Genomic DNA, 10,293 nt, shown 5'->3' with positions numbered 1-10,293 from the left:
TTTTGTCTTATTCTCAAGATTTTGTCTTATCCAATTTTATAACCAAATGTAGCCTTTTAGTCTTGTCTCTTTGTTGGGCTTAATTACATAAGAGTAAAGGTAAAACTGATATTAATTTCCTGACAAAAAAAAATGATTAATTTTAAATCAAGATTATCCTTTTAGTTTAAGCATATGAATAAATAGAAGAATATAATGAGCTTCAAAATTATTAAATTTATGCTGTATGATCTAAAATAAATAAACAATATATGTGATAAAAAAATTAACAGTAAAAAACGTGATAGTTTATACCAATTTTTTTTAGAGTTGATATATCATTAATATGCTTATCAATTCACCACATATATATCACCATCATATCACCATCAATGAAAATTGCATAAACTTTCAGAGATTATTGTTCATTATAAAGTTAAATAATACATGGAAAGTGAGAGATCACAGCCTCCTAGCTCTAAATTTTGCACTTCTAGTATTAACCAATGAAACGAACAACAATATAATATGAATTAATTAAATAAAAATAATAAAATATATATATCTTTGACCAACAATATAATAATCTCTGCTACTCCTGCTGCCAGAAGTATTATTGTTCCAAAGCAATCTACATATATAGTCCCCACTTCCACATATTATATACCTGCTGTAACAAAATGAAGAACATATCAGTGTCATGCATAAAAGAAATGACATCAGAGAGCATATCAAAAAAAAAAAAAATCTGTAATAATCACTTTTCACTTAACATTAGTATGTTTAAGGTGAGCTAACATAGCAAACAAGTAAAAAATAATCATTTTTTTCAGAAGAAAAAAAGAAGAGAAAAGATTTGACAGTTAAAATTGGTATTACATATGAAGTATAAATACACAGGATTAATAGTTAAATTAATTAGTTCATGAAAGATGGCTCATATTTTAAATTCGTTCTTAAAAAATTTTATCAATTAAATTATTCATTCAAAAATTATAAATTAATTATTTTTATCCGTCTATCACATAAATAATAATTTCTATCAACGATTAATGATATAGAACGTTAACCGATAGCATATATGATACTCTAGTATGTTCAATTGAACGCTAATCAAATATATTTATAAAAATTTATCAATTTCGTCAATTTTTTAATTATATAAATTCTAATCCTAATATAACCAGACGACACTAATAAATTGATAAATTTTTAAAAGGAAAAATCTAGGGGCCAGCAACTTTGTTAAATTCTGGTCAGCATGTAACTAGCAAAAAAAAGTGAGCCATTGGATGAAATTTCACATCAATCTCACACCATTAAAACCATAATTGATGGCTATTTGATGGCTACAAATCACAAAAGTTGCTGACCCTAGCATTCCTCTTTTTATAATTATATTTGTTTAGTGTTTAATTGAATATGCTAAATGTCATGTATAATGTGAGTTAATGTTTTATGTCATTAATCGTTGACGAAAACTATTAATTGAATGACTGGATGATAAAAATAATTAATTTATGATCTTTGAAGGACTCATTTGATTGATGAAAACTTTCAAAAAAAAAATTTGAAGAACAAACCATCTTTTAAAAATTAATTTGATTATTAATCTAAAATATATATAATAAAAATGAAAATCATAAATTAAAATAGTATATTAAATAAAAGAAAAATTAAATTTTAATTTTAATGTACTGCTAATATATACAAAATAATTTTACATATATATTTAATTAATTATATAATATTACGTTAAAAAATCATTTTTATATTCACAATATAAATGATTATTAAAAAATAATGTATAAAATATATTTTATAATAATAACATATTAAAATTAAAGTTTTAAAACTAAATGTGTCTGCACCATTTATACAAAAAAAATAAAAAATAAAAGAGCAGAACATTATATATTAAGAAATTACACTGTTATTGCACGGTAGACCTGTTTTGGGAATCAGTTTCGTCCGTTTGGATTCTTAGTCATACGAAGGTTATAGCCCATCATGCCTTCAATTCCCGCTTTATTGTTGTTGTTGTCGTTCTCCTTCTTCTTCGGCTTCGGTTGCTGCGGTTTTTTTGGGTCTTCCAAGCTCATATGGTTGGAAATATACTGAGGTTTGGTGTTGAGATCAGCCATGGAGATTAATTGATATTAATCAATACAATAATAAATGTAACCAATATACACTAATGTGATAAATGAAAATGTTCAATTTGAAATACAAAGTTCTTGTTTTGTGTGCTCCTGATCAAGCTTCACAGAATGGCTATATATATAGTAATAGAGAGGGGTTAGGGTTTTTTTTTTGTATTTTTTTTTTTTTTGCATGCATGAATGACGTGCCATAGTAATTCAAAGGTAAATTAGGTCTCAAATGCGTATACGCGTCTCACCATGTAAATGTCCTATGAATTTTGTAAAATATATATATATTTAATTTAACATTATTAATTATAATTATTTTATTAGCTATATACAACGAAATTGTTGGTAAAATTAAGAACAAATCTAGGGCAACAAGAAACGAAGGAAACTGTCATGTAAAAGATGCATGAAAGACGATTACATAATATATATATACAGAATCCATAAAGCTTGCATTGGTAAATTTTTCATTTTTGTAGAATATACATGAAAATCTTTCATAGACTTTGAATATTAATGATTCTTTTGTGAGGTTTATGTTAATTAATTTAATTCACAATAGTTTGGACTCGGTTTCTTTTTGGTCCAATCAAAGTAAAGTAATTAATCCGGTATTTAGAGGAGAAGAGCATTACTATGCGGTCTTGGATTAATTGAAAATATATGAATAATTTAAACATATATTAATAATAAAAATTAAGAGGTTTTAACGTACAGTATATGTTATGAATTATTTTTCTTTAAATTTTAACCTTTTGCTATATCTAATATATAGTTTTAAACTCTAATACTGAATACTCTCTAATAGAGAGGGAGGGGCAATAAAAAACAAAGTATGTGATTAGAGCACTATTTTTCATTTTCTGAAAAGATAATATGAAAATTACTAAGCAAAATATAAAATTTGCTGAACAAAGATCTCTTAGAAATTGTTTTATATGAACGTTTTAAGAAGTGAAATACATAAAATGAAGTCAAATCCTATTTTTCATTTCAGATAAGGCAAGAGAAAACAATAGAAAAAGAATTTGTGTTTATTGAAGTTGAAATAATACGATATATAAAATGATATTTATAGGTGGTAAGGGAATCAAAATAATAAAGACCGTAATATCCTAAAATAAATATTCATATATGCTAAATAATTCTAATAAAATCTAATTGATCCTAATATATTCTAACATCATATAATAAATATTTAAATAAAAATTTTATATATAAATTAAAAATCAATCACCAAATTAATTATTATATATTAATATATATTTACATATTTTAATTAAATAATTAGCTAGCTAACAAAACAATAAACTTGTTATAATAAAATAACCAAACTTGTTTATAATATATAGTACTATAAAAAAATTTATATCCCAAATATATATACACAGTGATTGATAAGTGATTATTTTTTTTCACATAGTATAATTGTGTTTTAAATTGTTTTGTTAAACAATTGAGTCCATAGAGAGATAAACTGAGTAATTTTCATAATAATTTCAGTGTCATGTGAGCGAAAGATGAAGGCATATACCTTAGCTTGTATATTTGAACTTAATGGGGCAAGATTTTTATGAAAACGTGTATTCTGAGTATGAATTATTCAAAGATGGATATTTTTATTTCGTTGCTATCCTTCGCTAATTAATTAAGAGGACCCAGGTCGATTAAATTGGCTCTGTATTTTACAGTTCCATATATAATAAAAATGAATTTTTTTTTTCAGATTTCCGTTTGCTTACATGTGGAAGGTTCCTTTGTTTTTTTCACGGTGCACACAAAAGAAAAAAAAAATTAGTTATTTCCCTTCCCTTGCCTCCTCCAGTTTAGACGACTAATAGCAACAATTGAAAGACATCACAATTTATAATACTGACGATTAAATTAATTACGTTATATTAAATGTATTTTATGTTATTTTCTTTATTTAAAGCAAAATTGTTTATGTTTCCACTATATATCGTCTTAATTATTAGATAAAAAAGCAACTAATTTGCAATTAAAGAAAAATTTAAGTCAACTATATCGTAAAAAAACTTATATATATTATGAAAATTTAAGCACAACATATATAAGAATGATAAAATATCAAAATAAAAAACACATTAAAATTTGACAGTGATAAAATTAAATATGCTTGGACAACAATTTACTCACAGACACTCAAAAAAAAATTTTAATTACTCCATTTATCCTTATAATTTTTTTAAATTTATAATTAAGTTTCTATATTTTTTTAATTGAATTCTTGTATTATTTTTACTTTTGTAATTAGGTCTTTTTTATATCAAAAATATAATATTAAAATCAATAGAATATTTTTTTCAAAAAATATGTAATCAAAGATCTAATTATGTTCTTAATTTTAGATACTTTTAAATTTTTTAATTAACATAAACTAATTTTAATTTTTTTATTTATTTTATATTTAAAATTATAAATTTTTAACCTTAATTAGACTGTAAATTATAATTTCTAAACCCTAAATTCTTCGTAAAATAAAAATTTTTAGAATTAAAAAAATTGACTAATGTTAACTAACTAAAAATTAATTTCTAATACTTTTTGACATAAAAAGAAAAACAAAAAAAAAAAGAAAGAAAAACAATTTTTTTTTCAATTAATAGAAAACATAACTTTTAAGCTATATTTGTTTCTAAGCATAGGATGTTAAAATATAAACACAAAAATATAAAATTATATTTGACAGATAAGACAGACAGAGACATGCTTAGAGACACTAAATTAATGTATTTTGTGTATTTATTAATAGAAATGATACAAACATTAATAAAAAATACAATTTATTTTTTTATATTTTTCTTTCATTATTTCTATTATCTTTTATAATTATAATTTTTATTATTATATTTTTCTTCCTAAATATTTTGGATAAAAAAATAAATTAGACTTTTAAAATTTATTCTTTCTTATATTTAATTTATTATCAAATAAAATATAAAAATAAAATAATTGTATTTTTATTCTTTATATCTCATCCTCAAAATCTTATCTTATTTTGTTATGAGAATCAACAGTATCTTATGGAACTATTATGCACGCTAGACTGGTAGAGTCCCTTGGGATGCTTAGTCATACGAATATTATAGCCCATGTCTTCAGTTTTCACAGCCTCACTCTTCTTAATTTATGAATCATTTCTATTATATATATATGAATCATTTCTATTATATTAAGATATTAATTGTGGTGAACATTAATACTAGATTTATTTATTTACATCTTTTTATTTTATATTTATTTTTTTTTATTTATTTATTTTACAACACGCTATCAGCACGAGATTCTGATCAAAATTTAGGAAGACTCAGGTAATAAATTTTTATTATGTCAAATTAAAGCTCTCTTATCTCGAATTTAATACTCTTGATATATTTGAAAACAACTACTTATCGTGGATACTAGATGGCGAAAAAATGCATTTCAGAAAGATAAAGCCAAAGTTATGATCTTCTTTCGTCGTCACATTGACGGAAGATTGAAAAATGAATATTTCCCACTAAAACATTCTACAGATATGTGGAAAAACCTTGAAAAAAGGTATAATCATAATCATAAAAAAAATAATGATATTTCCTCAAACCCGATATAAGTGGACACACTTACGTCTACAGAATTTTATATCCATAAATGAATACACAATTCAGCAATGTTTCGAATTACCTCATGAATAAAATTATGTGGAAAAAAGATAAATTATAATGACATATTAGAAAAAAACTTTCTCGGCCTTTTATGACTCGAATGTGCTCCTGCAACAACAGTATCGAGAAAAAGAATTTAAAAAATATTCTGAGATAATTTTTTGTCTTCTTGTTGCTGAATGCAACAATGAGTTGCTTTTAAAAAATCATGAAGCACGCCCAGCTGGCGTCGCCCCATTTTCTAAAGCAAATGCAGTAAATCATTACTTCAAAAGAGATAAATGGCAAGGTTTTGATAATAAGAAAAATTATGGAAGGAAGAAAAATTATATTCACAAGAAAGGATCTCACCAGAAAGTGGGATAAAGAAAAAAATAATGGACAAAATAAACCAACAGTGGATAAATATTTCCATTGTGGTGGAAAGGGCCATTGGTCACGTATCTGTCGTACCCCAAGACACTTAGTTGATCTTTATTAAGCATCTTTGAAAAAGAATGACAAAGGAAAGGAAACAAATTTTGTTTCAAATGATGTTGCTAAAAATTACACTACTCATTATGAAGTATTTGATTTCTTTGAGGATCTTGAAGAAAATATTGGTCATTTTCTCAATGATGAAAAAGTCTAATATGTGGATTTGTTAAGTACTCATGTAAATAAATAATGTAAGAAACTTCTTGTTAAATTTTATTTTCTACGTGTTTGGATTTTAAATATAGATAAGTATTGTTTTAGTCCCTAACGTTGAGGGTCAGAATCAAAACCATCCCCAACATAATTTTTTATTTAGAATCATCCTTAACATTTTTTTTCGTATTAAAATTGTCTTTTTTAACTTTTTCTGGACAAAAATACCCTCCACTACTATCAGCACCTTTACTTCCACCGCCACCAGCACCTTTACCTCCACCACCAAGAAAAACAACATCAATGAAATCAACATAAATTCAACAAATCAAGGAATCGAAAATTCAACAAATCAACACAAATTCAACAAATTCAACAATCAAATCAACACACAACAACATTAAAATCAAAAAACAACAAATCAAAATCAGAAGTAGAGGCAGTCACAGAAGCAGAGAAAGCAAAGGCAGTCATAGAATCAGAAAACTTATCATGCTCCTTGTGCAATGGATGTCTCGAATGCTCCTTGATTTTATTTCTGATTAAAAGCAAGAAAGCAAAAACAGAAGCAGAATCGAGAATCAGGAAACAAAAAGCAAGAAGTAGAAGCAGTAGAAGCAAAAAGCAAGAAGCAGAAGCAAGAAAGCAAGAAGCAAAAGCAAGAAGCAAAATCAGAAAAGTAAGAAAGCAGAAGCAAGATGCAGAAGCAGAACCAAAAAGCAAGAAGCAAGAAGCAAAAAGAGAGGGGGCGAGGTGCAGATGAAACGCAAGGCGGCAAGGCGAGGTGCAGCAACAAGGTCAACGGCGGCAGTGGCTCGCGTCTCCTCTCTCCCTCACGATTCCCAACGGCGACTCCAAGCTTCGCCGCTGCCGTCCCCCTCCCCCCTTCCCTTCTCCCCGTCCCCCTCTTCCCTTCCCCCCACCCCTACCCCGCGTCCTTTCCCTTTCCTTTCCTCCCCCCTCCCACACCATTCTTTTGTTTTATTTTTTTAAAAAAATTATAATTTTTTATTAATGTAGGGGTAGTTTAAGAATAAAATTAAAAATTTTATTAAAAAGAACGATTTTAATACGAAAAAAATCGTTAAGGATGATTCTAAATAAAAAATTATGTTAGGGACAGTTTCGATTCTGACCCTCAATGTTAGGGACTAAAACAATACTTATCCCTTTTAAATATGATGTATATAAATAATGTTTAATAAAATAGTAATGTTTATATTTATGAATTTCAAAATTATTAAAATAATTTTACTGCACATATACTTTTATTCATTTTATTATTATTATTATTTGTTTTTGAAAAAAATGACAAGGACATATAATGAAGATATTTGCCTTGCGAATAGGTGCAAGTTCGCATACTATTCTCAAAAATAATATATATTTTTACACATCTTATACCAAAAGAAGAATATGTTAATACTATTATTGGCTCATGCAATATGATAGAAGGCTCTGGAAGAATTATAATTTTGTTTCCCAAATGAACAAAATTCATAATAAATAATGTACTATTGTCTACCAAGTCTCTAAAGAACTTGTTGAGTTTTAAAGATATTTGCCAAAATGGATATCATATTGAAACAATGAATGAGGAACATCATGAGTATTTATATATCACAACTCATGATTCAAATAAAAAGACTATATTAAAAAAGTTACGCTCACTTTCATCTGGGTTATATTATACTAAAATGAGTGCAATTGAATTACATGCCATTGTAAACCTGCAAAAGTTTACTAACCTACATGAATTTAAAATTTGGCATGATCGATTGGGTCATTCAGGAACAACTATGATGCGAAAAATTATTGAAAACTCCCATGAACATTCACTAAAGAACCAGAAGATTTTTAAATTTAGTAAATTTTGTTGTGCTGTATGTTCTCAAGGAAAGCTAATTTTAAGGCCATCACCAGTAAAGTTTAGATTTGAGTCTCCTAAATTCCTAGAAAGAAATCAAGGCGATATATGTGGACCTATTAATCCACCATGTGGATCTTTTAGATATTTTATGGTCCTAATAGATGCATATTTGAGATGGTCACATGTGTGCTTATTGTCTTCTCGCAACTTGGCGTTTACGAGATTACTTGCGCAAATTATTCGATTAAAAGCACATTTCCCAAAAAATCCAATCAAAGTAATTCTTCTTCACCCATGATCTTCAAAATCAATGAACAATTGATATCCAATAGATCCGCTCAAGTGATAATCTGGCAGATTTATTTACAAAATCACTTCCAAAATCCTCCTTTAAAAAATTGGTACATCAGATTGGGATGCGCCAATTTCAAGATATAAAATAATGTTGGCAAAGAGGGGAGACTATACTCTTTTTTCTTTGGTCAGGTTTTTCTCCCTAATAAATTTTTTTACAAGATTTTTAATGAGACAGTCCTCATCACAAATGATATTGTACTATTTTTTCTTTACTAAAATTTTTTTTCATTGGGATTTTCTTTAGTAAGATTTGAATGAGACATAATCCTAAATGGACATCCAACGAAAAATGTTGTGATAAATATGAATGGAAGCCCATTTAATACATTGTGACTTTCTTCACAATGTTGGGCGGCTAACTTTTTTTAATAGAAAAAATTAGTTCCTCAAAAAATACTAAATTTTATGAAATTTGAAAAATAAATATTTTGTACTTATATAAATAATAGTAAAATCTGAAACATATCACACAATAATAACAAAGCACTTTTCTTCTTCTTTACATGCTACCATAATATATAAACACTCTTCTCTCTCACTCTTTTATATATACGTTACTACATATATATATATATATATATATATATATATATATATATATATATATATATATATCATTTCTATTATATTGAGATATTAATTGTGGTGGATATTATTAATACTAGATTTATTTATTTATATTTTTTTATTTTATATTTATTATTTATTTATTTATTTATTTTACACCAATTTGATTAGTAATGCAACATTATTATTGAATATAGTAGTTAGTTTCACAAAATTACTTGATCTTAATATTTTTTCGAATATGCAGATACTATTTGAAAGAAGAAGTATTTAAGAATGCAACTTAATTATATTTGGTATTAAACGAAATTTAATTTTAATCTATTATTAATATAAAGTAATTTTATTGATGAATCCAATTAATAATTTATCTTTAAAAAAATTATTATTTTTATTGAATGTATAAATAATTATCCAAGAATATAAATATAATAAGTATATGATTGTATAAAATATTTTACATTGATAATACATTAAACTTAAAAACTCATCATTGAGCATGTATTTTGATAAGATGGGGCGAAAACATATTTATTTGATAATAAATTGATAACTGTTGTCTAATTATATTTTCTCTTAAATAAAATAGTATGACTAAAAATAAAAATATTCTCTGATACAGTTTTATATTTTAGTCAAATGTATGTGGTTTAATATTTTTAATTTTGTTAATATATAAAATTATTCATGGGTTTTATTTTATTAGTTTAATTTTTTAATTTATTTTATGATATATTATTAGAGTTTTATGATTAAAAAATTTATAATTTAATCTTTGTTAAATTCTAAAATAATTTTAATAATAAAAAACACGTGAATAATTAGTACACATAATCAAGGTGCACATACAAATAAAACTTTATTGAGGTTGAATAAAACTTGGCGAAGTAATAAAAATAATTTTTCTTAAATGGTTGATAAGAGTGATAAACTGATAATATAGAGTTGAGCATGTGGGAAATTAGATAAAATGGGGAATAAATATTTAATCCGGTTCTTGTCTATTTTTTAGAAGGATAAAGCGATTTTTGTCTAGAAAAAAAGTACTTTTTGATCTCTATCTTTATATTTC

General features: G+C 25.5%; 1 long non-coding RNA gene across 1 annotated transcript; it reads right to left on the bottom strand.

Moving 5' to 3' along the window:
* Positions 1 to 315: 315 nt before the first annotated feature.
* Positions 316 to 2,232, bottom strand: LOC140182848 (uncharacterized). The gene is made up of 2 exons (XR_011879047.1): positions 1,909 to 2,232; positions 316 to 649 (listed from the first exon to the last, which is right to left on the bottom strand). It is a non-coding gene; the product is annotated as an uncharacterized lncRNA (long non-coding RNA).
* Between the last annotated feature and the right edge of the window lie 8,061 nt (positions 2,233 to 10,293).

This window comes from Arachis hypogaea, chromosome 3 (genome assembly GCF_003086295.3).
Source record: "Arachis hypogaea cultivar Tifrunner chromosome 3, arahy.Tifrunner.gnm2.J5K5, whole genome shotgun sequence".
Lineage (NCBI taxonomy): Eukaryota > Viridiplantae > Streptophyta > Magnoliopsida > Fabales > Fabaceae > Arachis > Arachis hypogaea.
This window is presented reverse-complemented; position numbering and strand designations above follow the sequence as displayed.